Source organism: Natrix helvetica, assembly GCF_964273705.1.
Source record: "Natrix helvetica genome assembly, chromosome: 6".
Taxonomy (NCBI): domain Eukaryota; kingdom Metazoa; phylum Chordata; class Lepidosauria; order Squamata; family Natricidae; genus Natrix; species Natrix helvetica.
In genome coordinates, this window is record NC_138553.1 from 79,840,473 (window position 1) to 79,861,354 (window position 20,882).

A 20,882-nucleotide genomic window follows, 5' to 3' on the forward strand; every position below is an offset into this window, starting at 1 on the left:
GGATAAAACTCCCTGCTACATCATGCGTCCAAAATATTTTCTTTTCTATTTTATTAGCTTCCACAAAACAGCATTGCCATGGTTTGGATTATTCCACAATAGGTGGGCAGTTCAGCGGTTCGAATCCCTAGCACCGTGTAATGGAGTGAGCTCCCGTGACTTGTCTCAGCTTCTGCCAACCCAGCAGTTCGAAAGCACATCAAAAATTCAAGTAGAAAAATAGGAACCGCCTTTGGTGGGAAGGGAACAGAGTTCCGTGCGCCTTCAGCGTTTAGTCATGCCGGCCACATGACCAGGGAGAGATGTCTTGTTTGTGGCAAAATCAGGTGGTTGAATGAATTTTGCCCCATTTTACCACCTCTCCTGCCACCGGTTACAGTAAGTGAATCATTGCAGTTGTTGAGATAGGACAGCTGGTCCTTGACTTACGACCACAATTCAGCCCAGAATTTACGTTGCTAAGTGAGATGTATTTGTTAAGTGAGTTTTTGCTCTGTTACGACTTTTCTTGCAACATTTGTTAAGTAAATCACTGTGACTGTTATGTTAGTAACACAGTTGTTAAGGGAATCTGGTCCCCCCCCCCCCCCGGGTGACTTTGCTCGTCAGAAGGTTGCAAAAGGGGATCACAAAAGGGGCATTGCAACCGTCATAAATATGAGTCAGTTGCCAAGTATCTGAATTTTGGTCTCGTGACGATGGGCCAGGATGCTGTAACGGACGTTAAGTGTGAAAAATGGCCAATAATTCCCTTTTCTCAGTGCTGTTATAACTTGGAACAGTCACTAAGTGAACTGTTTTAAGTCGAGGACAACTAGTATAGCTTTCAGGATTGTGAGCTGTCGGTTGGAGAAGAATATCTTGCGCTAACTTTGTAGGTTTAGCTTTGGATGTTGGACAGCTGGCATCACTAAACAAGACTTTTAGAAGAGATGCCAACGAGGCAACCTTTTGCTCTGCACAGCACAGAGAAACTTAAAAAGAGGCGATCCATTCATGCTTAAGGAGAAACCATTCAACGTTTGGTAGAGTAATATGTAAGCATGCTGAACCGAGGATAAATTCAAGAGCCATGAATCAGACAGATGGGACGATAGAGAGCAAGTCTCTCTTTGGATTCTTTTGTGTGATTTAGACTGGGAAAATTAAAAAAGGAAAATCGTTGTAGGATTGAAGTGATTTTACGACTTTTCTTACTACATTTGCTAAGTCTGGTGTCAAACTCAAGGCCCGCGGGATGGATCTGGCCTCTGGAGTGTTGCAGAAGGGCTCCCAGGCCCAAAACGGGGCTTCTGGAGTGCTGCAAGAAGTCTTCCAGGCCCGAAACAGGGGCTCCAGAGTCAAGCACCAGGCCTTCCAGGCCCGAAACAGGGGCTCCAGAGTGCTGCAGGCAGCCATCTTTGACTCGAGGTTACAAAAGTAAAAAGTAAAATGTTTTTACGTCCACCTTTCAGGCTTGCAGGACTCTGCTACTACAGCCTATGTCAATAATTTATAGTTCTAGTCTTCCTACGGAGTCAGTTTCTTGATCAGGTCTGATCAAGTCGATCAAGTACGTATTAAAAAAAACCTAAATCAGAGAAATGTACGCCTATTTTTATAAGTGTCTTAAACCACGCGTGTGGAGGTGTCACGCCCACCGTGGCCATGCCCCCCCCTCCCCTCCAAGGTCGAACACAACCCTGATGTGGCCCTCAATGAAATTGAGTTTGACACCCCTGGGCGAAGTGGATCACTGCAGTCGTGAAATTAGTAACACAGTTGTGAATCTGGCTTTCCCCATCGGCTTTGCTTGTCAGGTTGCAAAACCACGTCAACCGCCGGGACACAGCAACGGTCGGAAGTGTGAACCTGTTGGTGAGCATCTTAATTTTGATCATGTGACCGTAGGGATGCTACAGTGGTCAGCAATGTGAAAAATGGCCACAATCCACTTTTTTCAGGGCTGTTGTTAACTTCAAACAGTCCCTAAATGAGAACTGTTGTAAGTTGAGGACCACCTGTACATCATGGTGGCAGATTGGGAATAGAATTCTCCATTAATGTCCGGATCGTTCGTTTCCACTCTTCTAAAACAAAGCAAAATGTATTTTTTTTTAAAAAAAATGGAAACGGATTTATGGCAGGTTTTTTTTTATTATTATCATTTGCCCTGACGTAAACATTGCTCAATTCGTTACTAATAAGTCACCACTTCCTGCTTGGCAAGAGAATCGTTAACCCTGCGAAAGTCACATTTCTGCCTCAGAATTACAGAGGAAGCTTTCTCGTCTCAGTACACCTGAGAAAGATTGGATCAGGAGTTCCATCATCCCCGGTCAATCCAGCCAATTGTGATCGTGAACTTGGACCAATAAATGTATACGCCCGGCGTGCGGAGAGGAAATAGCAGATTGAAAATTAACACGTCTGAATGCTGTTCTTTTTCCTGCTTTGATGAAACACTTCAGTTTCATCCACTCCTTTAAAAAAAAAAGTAACGTTACATTTTGCAGAAAATCGAAGAGGTCGGCATGCCAGAGAAAGGAAGAATTCCCCAAGGACAAAATGTAGTCCAATTTTAGGAAGTTTTCAATCGTTCGAGGGAGGAGATGCACACCAGATTTTTGCTGTCATACCTCCTATCTTCCTGCAAAGTTAGGAGTTGAGTGATCAAACTACAACCGAAGTGAATTTTAAAAGAGGACCATCTTTAGAACAGGGGTCCCTCTGGAAAGAGCAAGGGACCGGACAGCAGTGCCTCTTGTCAGCGAAAAGAGAGCTCGGGAGGGCTGCGTGCAGTGCTTCCGAGCTCCATTTTCAATGGCAGAGGGTTGCAGGAGGCTGTTGGAGCGGAAAACGGAGCTCGGGAGCCTGTTTTCGCTGGCAGAGAGTTGTAGGCCGCTGTTGCAGTTGGAAACGGAGCCTGGGAGTCCATTTTCACCACAGGAACCCCCAAATGAGTGATGTCAAGCTGGCCACGTCCACCCTAGCCCCCCTGAGGTCAAACACAACCCTGCTGCAGCCCTCAATGAAATCGAGTTTGACACCCCTGCTTTAGAAGGTGTAGGAAATAAACCTCATTTCCATACTTATTTATGAAGTCATTTTTAAATGATGCCCACAAGAATCATAACCGAATAGGCATACCTAAAAGGCTGCAGTGCTATCAAAATACACCTAAACTGTGTCCGTGTCAAAAAAGTTTTTTAAAAAAAACTTTTATTTTTTAAAATTTTTACTAGCGATTATTTGCAGTTTTGTTTTCCTCTTACGTAGATCTGCATCTTTAAGCTGTAAAATGCTCGGCTTGTTTGTTCACACAGGGCTGTTCCCTCCAGGAAGTGCCAAAATGCCTTTTCAATTATTACATTTTCCACCCGGCCTTTTGAGAAATCAGATTAGATGGCAGCGGAGCAAAGCAGAACAATGGGTATTCCTGTCAGCTGTTTTGGTGGGCAGGCTATCTCGAGAGCTTGTGTAACCTGTCCCAAAACCTCTCTTTAATGAGTAGCCAGTATACACACACTTTTAATCGGTTTTATTGCAGACAAAGGGAGAACACACGTCTACGCGTATTTCGTCCAAACAAGTCCACATTTAATTAATAGTGAGGAAAACCAGTTACACAAAAGACAAGGTTTGGGGGTTTTAATGGAAGCAGAGAAGTTCAATGGCTCCACCTTTTCTGTTTTTTTAAAACAGATATTATGCCAAATCACTCATATTTCTTTTAATAAAGTTTTTATTTTTATCTCCAAAGTTAAAATACAAAATAGAACAACCCCCCCCCCAACAACTATAAACAAAAACATCCAAACAAAAAATAAAAATATGCTTATAACAAATTTAACATTAACGATGAAATGACCACTTTGGTTGAATGCTGAAAAATGTATCTTGATACATCTCCCCCGCCAAAGAGTTATAAACTTTCCCACCAATATTTAACAAAAATCTTACATAAAAAGATGTCACTGATATGGAAATCTGTTGTCTATCAAGTCAATCCACCATCTATTCACTTAAAAATAAAAGGTGAACAGGTAACCAACCTCAAGAACAAAGCTAGTCTTCAATGCCCTGTTAAGTCTGTTATTGTATTTAACACAGAGAAAGCCTGCAAATGGTTTCCAAATCTCTTATAAATGCATTTAGTCCATTGTCTCTAATCAATGCTGTTAATTTTACCATCTCTCCCAGCTCAATTTTAAAATCCATTGCTTAACAGTCAACTTCCCTTTTCTTTCCAATACTTGGCATAGACCAGGGTGTGTGTGTGTCAGACTTGAACCCGTGGCCACCCCGGTTTAGCAAAGGGAGAGGGGGAAAGTCATGATAAAACCACATGACGACACACTGCTGCAAACCCCCCAGCCTAGACAATCCTTGTAGCAGTCACCATGTAAAGATATACCGTTACGTACCCCCTCCACCGAAAAACGTGTGGGGAAAAAGAATGCAGATTAAATACTAACCCCAAACGTCTATTGTTCAGAAGCGGCACATTAAGAAATGACAAAATACCAAGGAATATCTGCTTGCCCTTAGTGTTAAGATCTGGGCAACTTAAGTCAACCTCAGGAGATAAGCAGGCTTGGGCCTGGTTTACTATTTGGAGGGTGGGCACTTCCACAGAATACCAGAAGTGTAGGTCAGATACAATCATTTAAGGGGGTAAAAAAATCAGATGACAAGAAAACTTACATTTCAATTCCAAGGAAATTCTATGGACATGAGTTCAATTCAGAGACTTTTTTTTAAAAAAAAGCATCGACTTGCACAGGAATAATTACAACAGAGTGAAGTAGCTCTAATGAAGCAAGGGGAGCTCCGTTTGGCATTTTTACACAGGGCTATTAGAATATAATTCATCCCAGTATTTTAATAACCTTATACAGGTAGCTCTTGACTTACGGCAGTTCATTTAGTGACTGTTCAAAGCTACAACGGCGCTGGAAAAAGTGACTTGTGACCGCTTTCCACATTTCCTGAAGCACCTAGCTTGCGCCTAAGGAAATTAATCTGGACCAGGGGTCAGCAACCCGTAGCTCTGGAGCCGCATGTGGCTCTTTTAATCTCTCTGCTGTGGCTCCGTCGCTGGTCGGCTCCACAACTGATAGGGCTCTCGGTTAGGACAGGTAGAGGAAAAAGGATGTCGTACTAGGAGGAGACTCTATGGTGGGGGAACAGACTTCCGGGCAGCAGAGGAAAAAGAATGCCTCGCTAGGAGGAGACTCTATGGTGGGGGGGAACTGGACTTCCAATTGGCTCCATAATTGAACGGGGGGCTTCCGGTTAGGATCTCTGTGGCTCTTTGAGTGTTTAAGGTTGCCGATCCATTTTACTTTCGATAAAATGTTTTGAAATGGAATATCTATCCATCCATCCATCCATCCATCCATCCATCCATCTACCTACCTACCTACCTAAAAGCCAAATACCACTCACTCATCATGAAATCTCCAAAACTATAAAGCCTACAAACTTGAAATTCAGTTTCTCTTCGCTTCTAGCTCGTTAAGAAAGGATCTGTCGAAATGACCATCAGATCATCAGTATTTCTTATACAGTATTATTAACAGGTGTCGATGCTAAGGAGTTAATGTTCTACTCCCCCTCCCCACATGAAAGGAACTCTGTTCCAACTGCCAGTTGCCTTATATGGGTGTGGCCAGTGTGGGACTCATCCGGCCTGCGGGCTGGCCTGTTCACATGGTTTCATAGTGAAGCATGCGTATCTAGCTAGTAATGTATTTTCCAGCTTTCCAAACCAAGGATGACATAAATCACGAAAGAGTTAACGGAATAGTAGGCACTGAGCCTGAGTCACTTGTCTGAAGGAAGAGGAAGCCAAAGAATTAACTAATCCGGTTGGAATTTATACATCTTCCTGGATAGTAAGTGAAATAGCCTTTCCACCGTTTTCCAATGACGTCAGTAGCCTCGGAGTCTCAAAGAGCAGAAGTTGACACTAACCAGTAACTCCTGTCGTTTGTTTCAGGCTTTACAGAAAGAAATTAATACTACAGGTAGTCCTGGACTTACGATCACAATTGAGCCCAATATTTCTGTTGCTAAGCGACACTGTTAAGTGAGTTTTCCACATTTTACGACTTTTCTTGCCATGGTTAAGTGAACCACTGCAGTTCGTAAGTTAGTAACTTTTGTTTGATTTCATGAAAACAGCAACTTTCAATTCATCTCATTTCACAAAAGGAAGCAAAAACATAAAATTTCTGAGTTAATTTTCCCTGCTTTCTCGTTTTGTAACTTTTCATTACCATTTCTGTAAACTTGGGACGATCTTGCTGGGTGACTGACTTTAGAGCAATGTGTGTTTAAGGCAGTGCTTCTCAATTATTTTCTGTCATGCCCCCCCTAGGAAGAAGAAAACATTTCACGCCCCCCGCGCGACTGTAAATAGTATCATTTGTCTATAAAATTGTTATAAGTACACCTCTGCATAACACTGTATCCTTATTAACGTATAAGAGAATAAAAAAAGAAAGAAATGTGGATCAATTTACAATAAAGAATAGCTTTATTAACTGTAGCAGAAAAGATTTAAAGGAGCACAGGATTTAAAGGAACACAATATTAAAAAAAACTTTAACCTGCAAAACAAAAATATATAAAATAATTTGAGCTGAGCCCCCCTTTACGGAGCCTCGCGCCCCCCCTGGGGGGCCCGCCCCACTATTTGAGAAGCACTGGTTTAAGGTCACACAAATACACATCATTGCGAAACTGCTTTTGAGTACAAACCACTCTGCTTTTAGGCCCCAACTTCCTGGCAGAAATTAAATATATATATATAACCCAGTTTATTTTTTCTCTTCCCCAAGGGGACGTGGATAACAATGAGTAAAGAGTTGGGACTGAAGACAGCATCTTTTTCTCTCTGGCCAGAATTTGTTACACAAAACAGGAAGAATTTCCCAATGGCATCTTGACAACGGCCATTTTTATAATAATAGCTCATTGCGCACTTGGTGAAGAAATCAAGCAAGAAATAGGAAGTTAGCAGGATATAGTATTGCCTGCTAATATCACATAGTTGCAGTCTTCACTTGCAAAGGACTATTTAAAAACCCCGTCAGCTGCTCCGGCTTCCCCATCTGAAGTCTTGCTTCTCTTTGTTGTCAGACTCTTGTCACTATGGAGATACTTCTACTGCTCAAGTCACGCTCTTTATTTTATGTTTGTTTGTTTTGCTGGGGATGATTAACTGGATTTAGCAAGGAAATTGACCTCTGGAAAAGCTTTTTCTACTTCTCGCACCGAATGCCCCAAACTGGCATGTGGCCAGCGGGATGTCAGGGTGCGCTGATCTTCCCATCGAAGTGGTACCTATTTATCTACTCGCATTTGCATGCTTTGGAACTGCTGTTTTCCCAAAAATTAACCGGGTCTTACTTTTTGCTCCAAAAACATATCGAGGATTGATTTCCAGTTAGGTCTTATTTTGGGGGGAAATACAGTACTAAATGCACCTGCCTGGCTGACGATCCTAACTGCGGCTTATTTTGGAGGGAGTGTTTATATTACGAGCACTCTTGATGGGACTAATTATCCAGTTGGGGCTTATTTTCCAGGAACCACGGTAGGTTGGCAGGAGCTGGAGTGAGGATGGGAACTCACCCGTCGCGTGACATTTGCAACCCGAACCTGGGCTGCCGGCTTTCTTAGCCGACAAGGCCAGCATTTTAATTGCTAAGCCATCATGCCGTCCCTATTTTAATTTAGATTTGGTTTTAAATAGTTTGGCAACCTTACCAAGGCCAATTGTACTTCAAAAATACGTCAACTTGGATCTGCAGATTGGAATATCTTGTGAATTAAAGCGATGGGTTCCATAGCTACTGAGGAATTAATGGCTTCTCCAGAACTTAAGCACGAAACATCACACATTAAATGGCTGAAATTTGAAGGAGACATCGTATCTCTATTTTCCTTTGAAATCTTACAAATCTTTGTAATGTATCTCACAATGTATGGGAGATTGGCATTTATTTATTTTTTTAAAATAGGAGCACTACACATTGTGTAGATGGGGGTTAGATATAACTCCTGCATGCCCCATGTAGCCGTCCCTGGCTTTAGGAGTGATACTTGGAAGGTTACTGATAATTGCAAGTAGATCTTGACCTACAAACATTCGTTTAAATGATTGCTCGAAGTTACAATGGCACTGAAAAGTGACTTATGACCACTTCTCACTCTTACGACCATTGCAGCATCCCCACAATGAAGTGATCAAACCTCCGGTGCGTCCCGGGATCCTAGGACTGTCACTTGCCACCTTCCTAGGGAGCATTTGACAAGCAAAGTCAATGGGAGAAGCCAGACTTGCTTAACGACTGCATGATTCACTTAACAACTGTAGGGATTTACCTAACAACCATGGGGTAAAAAGTGGTATAATGGGGACATGATTCACTTAACAACGGCCTTTGCTTAGCAATGAAAATGTTGGCCTCTACTGTGGTCGTAAGACGAAGACTATTGTAGTTAGGTAGGGGGAAGAGAGAGAGAGACGGACAAAGAGACAGAGGTAGAGACAAGAGAGAGAGAGACTGGGAAATGCTGAAACTAAGATCAAGCCTTTATTAGGACCAGAGAATCCAAAAACCTTCATTTGCATGAGAAAATAAACTTCCAGCTGCTTTTTTAAACAGATTTGTCACTAACATGATACCCAGAAGGCCAAAATAAAATATCATTCGTCGTATGTAATTACTCTAAGTGATTCGTTCAAGACAAGCTATCAGGACTGTGGCAGCTTCGTGTTGAGCTGTCATGTCACACCTCCCCTTCCTTATCCCCTACGAATCTAAGATGACCTACCTTTAAGATTGAAGGAGATCATACAAAATAACCACCACCTGACAGTCAATTAAGAATTTGGCAACAGAGCGATGCAGCTGAATTTTAATATCCAGAAGAAAACCTGAGAGCTTCCCAGCTCTTTAGAGGAAAAAAATATATGGAAAAACTGACACACCATGGGAAAACAGGCAAATATTTTGTAGAGCTGCAAACTCTGTTGTTATTTCTCCTTCAAGTTGTACGAGGGTGAAGCAGGAGGAGGAGAATCATTTATTTCAAGTAACAAGGCAATTCTGCATGCGCTTGGGAGCCTCTGTAATGAAGAACAGGAACCAGAGATGTTTTGAAACTGGCAAAACTGGGTTGGCCTCTTCCCAATTCACCAAGATTTCTCTTTTCACAACATTCTCTCTGTCGGCAAACACTGTCTGTCATTTCGTAACCAATTTTGTTGTATATACATGATGTACAATGACAATAAAGGCTATACAACACAATACTATCATGAACCATGTTGAATTCTAAATCCAAGAAATGATGTTAAAATCTTCTCAATTGTCAATCGAAGCCAAATTAAGGAAACGGTAATAGTGCCACTGGTGCCCACTAAAGTTAAAATGAACTAAAAATGAGTTTTTAAAAACAGAGACAAGAAGATTGTATATTACACGCAAATCTTGGGATTCTTTATGCAACAAAGAAATCCCGCCCAATTTATCAACTATTAAATAAGTAGCAACTACAGTACCAGGCATCCATTGTTTCTGCTCAAAAGCTTGGGCAAAAAGCCAAGTGCACTGATGTTGTTACCTAGTTTGGTAATGAAACATCTGCAAGAAAGCAGTGAAGCTCAGAAAGGCTCCAGGATGTCTCGTTTCAATTCTGAACTACAAATATTCTTCTTGATCAAGAATCTCTTGCACGCCATTCCCTATAGCTGTTTTTATTCACTTACGACACTCAGCTGTTGTTCTGACCTAGGCTTCCCAAACCTCTTTTTATTCATTGACTGTGAATTCTGCTCATTCACATCCAGCGAAGTCTTTCAAGGGAGGATTTACAGTCACAGACCTTCTCTGGCTTGGAGAGCTGCCAGGCCGGGGTCTCGGAGTGTCAGGAACGAAGTAAGTGAACTAATTGTCTCCTGCAAACTCCACTCCTCTTTCATTTCCTCTGGGAGGGGCCATTCATCCTCCACCTGTGGCTTTACTCCCAAGTCAACCCCTGTTCTTTAGCTGTTCCGTCTGGCAACTCTGTACATGCACACACTGGGAATAGGCTCCAGCTGTTCATCTGCCTCACTGATGTCTGACTCTGGCTTTGGCCCCCTCTCTGCCTCCAACCCTCCATCCCTCATTCAAGCCTTCCCCAGACTCCAGGACTGGCCCAGGTTCCTCCCCAACCCTCCTCATTGTCTGAATCTGCTGCCAGCTCTGCTGGCAGGCCACAATAATTGTAAAAGAACACACATATACACAGATGTGCAAAAATGGCTGATACAATATTATAATACCAATGACTCGTTAGCTGCGCTAACTCTCAAAGTATTTCCTCAGAAAATTCATAGAATTTAAACTCAGTTTACACTTGGGTTTAAAGCCAGAGTATTCTCTGTCCCCTCCTCTTAATTTTTAAAAGTGGGAAAGAGGTCCCGAGGGAAAAAAAACTGTTTAATAAATCCCGGCTTCACAGCCTTCCTGCTGGGGAATAGGATTCAGAAGCTTGTACATGACCTCCTTGGGTTTATCCACAGGCTTTGAGTAAATCCAGAGTTAAGTAAGATTGCTTCATGCATTCTTGACCAATAGCCAAAGTTTGGAAAGAATACCCAGAATTATACGTATAACGTTGATAAATCAAATCTGCCCTCCATCTGCAGACTGAGATTGCTGACATAAGTTGCCAATTATTATTTTCGAAAGAGGATTCTTCAGACAACTTCGAGTACATTTCTGGAAGTGTTTTGTTTTGGTACAATGTTCCAGGATCATCTCTCCCTCCATTTTAAAACTGATCATTTTAAACTGTTTTAAGGGCTAGTAAGACTAGGGATGAATGGTTCTGTAACCCAATGCAATGCCTTTTAGAAATATGTCTTAACGTTAGAAGTTTTAAATAGAAAGGTCAGAGAAGGAAAAGAAATAAAAGGAATGAAAATCAAAAAGGAAGAATACAAGCTACAAGCATTCGCAGGTGACTTGGTCTTCATTCTAGAGGATCCATTAGAAACAGCACCTAAATTGATAGAAATAGAAGAATATGGAAAAGTAGCAGGATTACAAATAAATAAAGACAAAACGAAGATCTTGACAAAGAATATGTCAAATAAGACAAAAAGAAGAGTTGGCGGAAACCTTGGAGATGCAAGTTACGAACAAGGTTAAATATTTGGGGATATATTTAACAGCAAGATGCAGCGCTCTTAAAGACAATAATTACTATAAACTCAAACAACAGATCGCGATGGACCTGAAGAAATGGAAAAATCTACAACTTTCGATGATAGGGAGAATATCTACAATTAAAATGAATATTCTACCTAGAATTTTATATCTGTTCCAGACAATTCCAATTAGACTAGGGAAGGAATATTTTGATGACTTAAATAAAATAGTGTTGAAGTACATATGGTAGGGGGGAAAAGCAAGAATAAAACTAAAATTGTTATAAGATGCAAGAACAAGAGGATGATTGGGTCTGTCCAATTGGGAACTATATCACCAGGCAGCAAGTTTGATGTGGGTTAAAAAATGGGTAACACTAAAAAAAACCAGATTCTTGATTCTTGAAGGACATGATCTATTGTTGGGATGGCATGCCTTTTTATGGTACAAGGGAACTAAAAAACAGGGGTATTTTAGAAGACATTAACTACGGGAGGCTTTGCTACTAAATTGGGAGAAGATTAAAAGACAATATTATTTTAAAATTCTAGTCTGGCTATCAACTATTGAAGCCTTTTCATATGCAATAATATACAGAAAGGAACAAAGTTAGATATGGTGAAATATTGGAATACAGAGGGTGAACTTAAATCTATGCAAGATCTGGAAAAGGAAGGTATAAAGTTGAATTGGTTTTCATATGTGCAAATACAATCTAGATATGACAAGGACTGTAAAGAGGAATTGTTTTATGATAAAATAACTGAGTTAGATAAAATTTTGATGGGTACTGATGAAAAAGTAATTTAAAAACTTTATGGACACTTACTAGAAGTTAAGTTAGAAGAAGAACAAGTTAAAGGAACTATGATAGCTTGGGGGGAAAAATTTGACCATGGGATTGAATTAGAGAAGTGGCAGAAATTGTGGTCCCAAAATTACAAAATGACAATGTCAACAGCATATAAAGAAAATTTGTATAAGATGTTTTACAGGTGGCATCTACCCCCGACGAGAATAGCAAGAATTGTTCAAGAATAAATCAGAAAAGTGTTGGAAATGTCAACAGACACCGGGTTCATATTACCATATGTGGTGGACTTGCGCAGAAGCTAAAAGATATTGGACTAAGATCCACACTTGGTAGGAGAAAATGACACAAAAACGTATAGACTTTAAACCAGAGACTTTTTTATTGGGAATTATACCAGAAATACACTATATTGCCAAAAGTATTCACTCACCCATCCAAATAATCAGAATCAGGTGTTTCAATCACTTCCATGGCCACAGGTGTATAAAATCAAGTGCAGACTGTTTTTACAAACATTTGTGAAAGAATGGGTCGCTCTCAGGAGCTCAAGTGAATTCCAGCATGGAACTGTGATAGGATGCCACCTGTGCAAAAAATCCAGTCGTGAAATTCCCTCGCTCCTAAATATTCCAGTCAACTGTCAGCTGTATTATAAGAACGTGGAAGTGTCTGGGAACGATAGCAACTCAGCCACGAAGCGGTAGGCCACGTAAACTCATCCAACATCAGTGTGTGACCTCACAAATGCGCTTCTGGAAGAATGGTCACAAATTCCCATAAACACACTCCTAAATCTTGTGGACAGACTTCCCAGAAGAGTTGCAGCTGTTATAGCTGCCATGGGTGGACCGAAGTCATATGGATTAGGAATGGGATCTCACTTACAGTAAGTTCATATGCGAGTAAAGGCAGGTGAGCGAATACTTTTGGCAATATACTGTACATAATAGAGACTTGAAATATTTGATTGTAAATGTTTTAACAGCAGCTAGAATTGTATTTGCAAAAAATTGGAAAAATGAGAAAATACCAATGCAGGAGGAAACGATTCAAAAAATTATGGAATGCGCGGAAATGAGTAAATTGACATTTGAAATTAGACAACAAGAAGATGACCAATTTTACAAGGTCTGGGATTTGCTTTATCAATGGTTAGATAAAAAATCATGGTAACAGAAAAAGTGGGAAAACTTTTTATATTTTAAGAATAGAATGATATATGTAATACTATAAGGGTTTAAACACTGTTAAACAGATTAGAACAATGTAATGGAATAATGTTGTATGTATGATTTCAATATATAGAATATTTTGTTTAAAACGTAGGAATAATAATTGGAGTTGAACTATTGAGGCAAAATGATATGTATGGACTCAATATTCAGAATATCGTTTAAAATTAAAGAATAATTACAGTTGAAAAATTGACATTTAATAATAATGTACTTATGTTTATCTAATGAAGAATTTGTGATTCGATATATAATTGTAAGGGGTGACCATGGGAAGGACGCACAAAATCTTGTAACCAAACGACCCGCTATATGAAATGGAAGAAGGTTGTATATGTTTTATATTTTTTTTTCGTTTAAAAATAAAAATAAAAATATTGCAGTGTTTTCTATTCACACATTTCTTCTGGGGTGGCTTGTGCGTGATCACAACTCTAATCAGCACTGCAAGACTTTCTAAATTGTAGTCTGATGTTGCTGCTTGTATTACCACTTGAACGCTTCAGTGAATCAGTGGAGAGAGGGAGAGAGAGAGAAAGAGAGAGGGGGGGAGGGAGGGAGGGAGAGGCCAACAACTACTCCAAGTGAATCTAAGGAGCTGCAGTGCACCAGTTTGAAAACCACTGTTCTCGCTTGGCTCCTGACTATAAAGGAAAACACTTTTTCCAATTACTACTTTGCTCACCAATTTGCATTTTTCTTCAAAATTTGGATCACTACAAGGGATGCGTCTCATCTCCAACTGTATAGTCGATTTATAGAAAAAGCGAGAAGTTGGAAATTTCCCACCAGTCTCCATATTCTCCAAGGCAGACAATACCCTAGGTCCCCTACAATGTGTAAAACCGATTCTAGAGTTCTGCCTGACAGTATTTTAACACGTTAAACGTCCCATGCTATAAAATAACCCAGAAGAAAGAGCATTCACGCTATCTGGCAAAAACGCAGTTCATTCAACACGCCTCCTTTTTCTTGCTGCCAATTCTAAGGCGGAAGACAATCACACACCACAGTCTGTCTGTTGGCCGTTCCAACAATAACTCTGGGCCACAACTGTAGGAAGATACTGCGACTTCCTTTGGAGGGATATGCAGAATTCACTGGCTTGGGAATGAAATACTTTGGAAAATTCCAGAACCTTCCGCTAATCATGCAGTTGCCGCGACAGTTCAATTGAAAGTAAATCCTCTGAACCAGAAAGTGTTGGGAACCCCAAACAGGTCGGTCTCATCCAGAGTGCTGAGGATCATGTCTCGTTTGGAGGATTTACTTCCAGAAATTGTCGAAACACCCTTGAAACAGTGTCACCTGAATGAGGATGGAATGTTCTAGAAAACTCCAGAATATTCCATGTTTTAAGCAGATTTCCACATCTCCTTAATGTACTGCATGCCACTCCTTACCTTCAAAGTCACTAACAACATGAGACACGCAAAACGGTTTGAAACCAAAAGGTTAACACATTTATCACGGTGTTTATTTTTAGAGAATCACAATCGGTTGACTCTATGCCTCGCGGAACGGAGCATAAATATTTGAAGCCAGCGTTTCACGCAAGCACGTAGCACACTCAATTATGGCTTCGTTAATAGTTAATTTCATTAGGTAATTCTGCCTCTCCTCCAAATATTTACCCCGTTTACCTCCCTCAACCAGCAAGTGTGTGCCTATGTATTTATATTTTCTTTTAGCCTATATTTCTTTTAGCCTATATAGACTTCTGATGCAATGGTCTGTGACCTCTGAAAGTTACACAATGCTCCTTTTTTTTGTTAGCTTTCAAGGAGGCAACAAGGCTTTTTTATTGATTTTGCCAGAGCCCCAGAATCAGCATTTCAAAGTCAACACAGCACTTCTGAAGAGTTCTACCACTCTACACTTCACCCAACTGCTACAGATGAGGAACATCTGGAAAGAATCGCCATGTAATCTCTTTGGGTGGCTCGGTGCATCTGAAAAGCAGACGACCACCAAATCCATATTATGGCCAATTTCAAAAAGTATGTATATGTAGTTATGTAAGAAACAAACAAACTGAACTTTACCAAACTTGTTAATAGGCTGGCTATAAAAATGCACCAATAACTCTGTTGGAAACCCATGTAAACTGAAGAGATTACTACTGAAGGGTCAAATGTATTATTAGCTATGCTATTATTGTTTTATTGCACCTGACAACGCAGACAAGGCCTAACTATTACAAATAGCTAAAGGTTCCCCTTGCGCAATTGTGCTAGTCGTTCCCGACTCTAGGGGGCGGTGCTCATCTCCGTTTCAAAGCCGAAGAGCCTGTCTGAAGACGTCTCCGTGGTCATGTGGCTGGTATGACTAAATGCCAAAGGTGCACGGAACGCTGTTCCCTTCCCATCAAAGGTGGTTCCTGTTTTTCTACTTGATTTTTTTTACGTGCTTTCAAACTGCTAGGTTGGCAGAAGCTGGACAAGTAACCGGAGCTCACTCCGTTACATGGCACTAGGGATTCAAACTGTTGACCTTTCTGATCGACAAGCTCAGCGTCTTAGCCACTGAGCCACCCCATCCCTATAACTATTACAAGTAGTCCTTGTTTAAAGACAAGCATGAGGATTTCCATTGTCAGGGGAAGCGATTGTTAGGAAAAATTACTCCTCCTTGTAGTCATTAAGCGGGGACCTCACATTTCTCCAGCCCTGCTACACTCTTCTGCTTCAACTGCCCCTCCCCCCACCTTTTATCTACCATCTCTGCCCTTTTGGCTGCCCTGAACTCCACAACTGCTAATCCTCAACTTACAACCACAACAGTCTAAAATTTCTGTTGTGAAGCACTCCAGTTGTTCAGTTACCAACACGGTTGTTAAGTGAATCTGGCTTCCTCATTGACTTTGCTTGTCAGAAGGTTGCAAAAGGGGATCATGTTACCCCAGGACACTGCCTGCAACAGTCATTAACTGTGAAAAACGGTCATAACTTTTTTTCAGTGCCGTTGTAACTTTGGATGGACACTAAAAGACCTGTTGTAAGTCAAGGACTACACGGCAAAAGCATGCCCAATCATTGGCCCTCCATACTGGTAGGTAGGTGACAGCAGAATGCAGGGCAGCCAAAAGGGCAGAGATATGGGGAGACGGGCAGCTATTACAAAGGTTATAAAGGGCCAGGATACAATACAATACAATAGCAGAGTTGGAAGGGACTTTGGAGGTCTTCTAGTCCAACCCCCTGCCTAGGCAGGAAACCCTATACCGTTTCAGACAACTTCCAGGGTTGGGGCATTCACAACTTCTGGAGGCAAGCTGTTCCACTGATTAATTGTTCTCACTGTCAGGAAATTTCTCCTTAGTTCTAAGTTGCTTCTCTCCTTGATTAGTTTCCACCCATTGTTTCTTATCCTGCCCTCAGGCGCTTTGGAGAATAGCTCGACTCCCTCTTCTTTATGGCAACCCCTGAGATATTGGAAGACTGCTATCCTGTCTCCCCTAGTCCTTCTTTTCATTAGACTAGACATACCCAGTTCCTGCAACCGTTCTTCATATGTTTTAGTCTCCAGCCCCCTAATCATCTTTGTTGCTCTTCTCTGCACTCTTTCTAGAGTCTCCACATCTTTTCTACATCATGGCGACCAAAACTGAATGCGGTATTCCAAGTGTGACCTTACCAAGGGATTATAAAGTGGTATTAACACTTGACATGATCTATCCCTCTGTTTATGTAGCCTAGAACTGTGTTGGCTTTTTTGGCAGCTGCTGCACACGGCTGGCTCCTATTTAAATGGTTATCCACTAGGACTCCAAGATCCCTCTCGCAGTTACTACTATTGAGTGAGGTACCACATATACTGTATCTGTGCATTGAGGTTTGCCTGGGCGAATCTCAACAAAAAAAAGGCATTAAACTTCCATAAGTCCTACCAGAACAACAAAAAATCATAACCACCCTTCTGGAAGCATAATATCGCCCATTGTACAGGTGGTCCTCAATCTACGACCACAATGGAGCCCCAAATTTGTTGCAGATGTTAAGTGAGTTTTGCCCCATTTTATGACCTTGTTTGCCACAACTGTTAGGCGAATCGCTCCTTAAAAAACTAGTGACACTGCTGTTAATTGAGTCCAGCTTCTCCATTGACTTTGCTTGTTAGGTCACCAAGCGTGATCACGTGATCCAGGGGATACTGCAACCGCCGTAAAGATGAGTCAGTTGCCAAGCATCCATTTTTTTGGTCATGTGACCATGGGGATGCTGCAGGGGTCATGTGAAAAACAGCCATAAGTCTCTTTTTTTCATGGTGTTTGTAATTTTGTCCGGTGGCTAAGAGTTTTTAAATTGGGAACTAATTGTATTGATAATGCTGCAGAGTTGGGTCACAGCATGTAAAAACCAAAATGGGCCAATTAAGTATACATAAAAATGGTAGTTTTAGCAATATGCAAGACTGCTATTCCTAAAAGTAGTCCTTACTCCCTACACAGAACAAGTGCACTTCAGAAACTCTATAGAGATACCTGCTAAGAATTAACAATGGAGTAATATCGCAATAGCCCTTAGACTTATATACCGCTTTACAGGACTCTTATGCGGTTTACAAAGTCAGCCTTTTACCCCCAACAATCTGGGTCCTCATTTTACCCACCTCGGAAGGATGGAAGGCCGAGTCAACCTTGAGGCACTCAGAATCGAACTCCTAGAGTGTCTATCACGAATTTAACTATCAGACATATTCAATATATTCACTATAGCAAAAGCTCTCCTACACCAAAACAAACAGCTAGGTAGGTGAGCATCTTTCTCAGTTTAGATTAGCTTTTCGCTCTATACGGGACTAACAGACTGACTTCAGGAACCTTATAAAGATCACTGTTTCAACACAATCACACAGCAAGCTTACATTGTTAGTTTTGATGCGGTGCTCCGGAGTTCATGAACTGCACATTTTGTAGTATTACTCAGAAAGCAAACTGTCATTATTACTGAAGCTTCAGAGATCATGGAACAAAACAAGTTTACTATGTATTTTTACAAATTGCCATAGGTCAGCTCAAGCTATTGTGCATTTTGGGGAACAAGAGTGTGAAATGATTTAACTAGATTGTTCTTCCTTCTTGGCTGACTAGCAGAGTAACTGATGGCCAATAGTACCCTGGCCTACCTCTATTTTTCCCCCCATGATTGATTAATTTTCCACAAATGTAATAACTTTATGGAAAACATTTCTACAATGCAATATAAATAACATTTTATAGATTAGCCATTAGGCCATATCAGTATAATAATAAAAGCAACAGTAGGACTATGGCCGATCAAATCTTGCCAAATATCAAAGTACTGGTATACAAATCTGATAAGTTCAAAACAACCAAATGGAAGCTTACTGATGGGACAAGAAGCTTGTTTGCAAGGGAGGCTATGCAGCCCAGCCATGCATTTTCCAGACTATAATACAGTGGAATGAAAGCTTGAGTTATCAAATGGCCATTCGAAAAATTCTTTATCAATTTGTAATTTATGTATCACCAGTAATCAAAACTAAGAACTTTAGACTAACAGAATTTTAACTAACCAACCTCTAAGTGCAGGTCATAATGTGTATCCTATAAGGGCCATTGGCTTGATATTTTCTAATGTTTACATGCCATTTAATTAGTTTATTAAAATGACTAAGTGCTTAGGGTTAGGCTGAACAGGAAAGGTTAACCATAAGGCTAAAATGAGGATTGTACTTCAACCTCTCAAATGCAACACACACCAGCTACTTTCCATACTGCAGACTTGCTACTTTTAGAGCCTGGAAATATTCCTCCAAAAACAAGTTAGCAAGAACAGAACTCTTCTTTCTGCCTAATCATACAAAGCTGGAAAAGCAAATTGGCGAAGCACGACTTTAAAAAGAAACATCCTACAACACAAAATTGGATTATTATTTTTTGCAGCCAATTTACTTTTCGGCCCTCTTGCAAAAAAACCCAAAGGCCCTTTTGGTAAGATGCAGAGATCTAGATGGCAGCTACCGGTTTCCTACTGCAATCTCCATCCAAAGCTGTATCAAGGCCTGTTTTTCCGATGCAACGAATTCATTAAAAACTACAGGGGATCCCCCCCACCCACGCATTTTCTTGAGCCAAGAACAGCCGGCGAGTGAAAACGGACCAAGATAGGAGAATGCAATTCTCAGCATTAAGGAAAAGGGTTCCCATCTTTGATCTGCTTTCTTTTTCCGAAGATTTCTTTCAACGGGGTGGGGGGGTGGGAGAAATTGACTGCTCCTACGGCCCTTTGCAGCAGGCTTTCCACTCCCTCGCCCCATGCTGCGCTCACACACACACCCGCCAAGGCTTGGCTCTTCCAGCCGGCAACTCCCTTCCATCCGGGCAGGCTGTCACGAGGGTAGATCGCTCCTCCCGCCGCGCAAAAGGCACCAGAACAGAAGGACGTGATCGGACGGGGGGAGAAGGGAGGAACAGCCGCTTCCTGGACGCCCTTTACGGCGCTCCGCGAAGGAGGGGAGGCAGCGGTTGCTCGGAACAGCCGCGCGCGTGCGCTAGAGGGCCGGGGTGAGGGGGGAGCAAAGGCTCGGTCGCTTCCACCGCCTTGAAAGGGAGAGCCCAGTCAAGCTCGCTGCTGCTGCTGTCGCCGCCTTTTCCGGAGCGAACTGGGGCGCAGCCAGCCGAGCCGTCGGAAGAATGCCGCCGCCTTGTCACGTGACCTCCAGCCGCCGTGCAGCAGCAGCGCCGCCCTCGCCCCCTCCAGGGAGAACGTTCCGCCATCTTGAATTGACGCAGTTACGACTAACCGCTCGAAAAGAAGCCGCCGCACAAACGCCCCCTCCGTTCTCCTTTCCCCACCCGCGAAAGGAATTGGAGTGGGGAATGGGAATTACAACCAGACGCGAACGACCCAACGCGGCCGCTTCTCCCCGGCGCTGCTCCGCTTCCCCTCCCCTGCTGTCATGGCGCCCGTTTTCTTCTCTCCCTTTACGCCAGCGGCCAAACCCCCCACGACCGTCCTTCCCTCAGCCCTGCCCAAGCGGAGGCGTCTGTCCCTGCTGCAGGATGATGTCACCATCTGCCAATCGGGACGCGCCTCTTCGGGGCGTCCTTACAGCCGATTGGCTGCCGCTCTTCAGGCTAAGCTTCCCTCCCCCCTCCTCCTCTCGGGCCACGCCCCTCGACTGAGGGTTGCTCGCCGCGGTTCGCTGCGGAGAAAAGGTCCGGCAGGGAAAAAAGGAGGCGGGAAGGGCAGGGAGCAAGTTAAAAACGCCACACGCGCCCCCGACGCCGCAAGACGCTCCTCAACCGCCGCCATTTCGTGCTGAGAAAGACACCCCCCCTCCGCTCCGCCAGACACAAATAAAAAAATAGCCAGCGGGACTAGACAACGGGGGGCCAAAAACATCCATATATACACTGACAAGACATTTAATCGCCCGCCCTTCTTTCACCCCACCTCTGCGTACCCAGCGCCCCATTACAGCCGCCGCCTCGGGGTCCCGGCCGGGCAGCCAAGCAAAGCCTCTCCCGCCGCTTCTTCCTCCTGCTGCTGCTGCTCCGACGGGGAAACGAGCTATTCTAGCCTGCCCTTCTCCTTCCTCCTCCCCTCGGTTCTCCCGGCTCCATGAAAGCAGCGCCGAAGCCGCCAGCCCGGCTTTTATCTGGTGCCCCGAGTT

The 20,882-nt window shown here is 42.5% G+C and overlaps 1 long non-coding RNA gene across 1 annotated transcript; it reads left to right on the forward strand.

The window, feature by feature from the left end:
• The first annotated feature begins 3,288 nt into the window (after nt 1-3,288).
• On the forward strand, nt 3,289-6,915 carry LOC309394638. The gene is made up of 2 exons (XR_014175759.1): nt 3,289-6,325; nt 6,703-6,915. It is a non-coding gene; the product is annotated as an uncharacterized lncRNA (long non-coding RNA).
• Nucleotides 6,916-20,882: the final 13,967 nt, after the last annotated feature.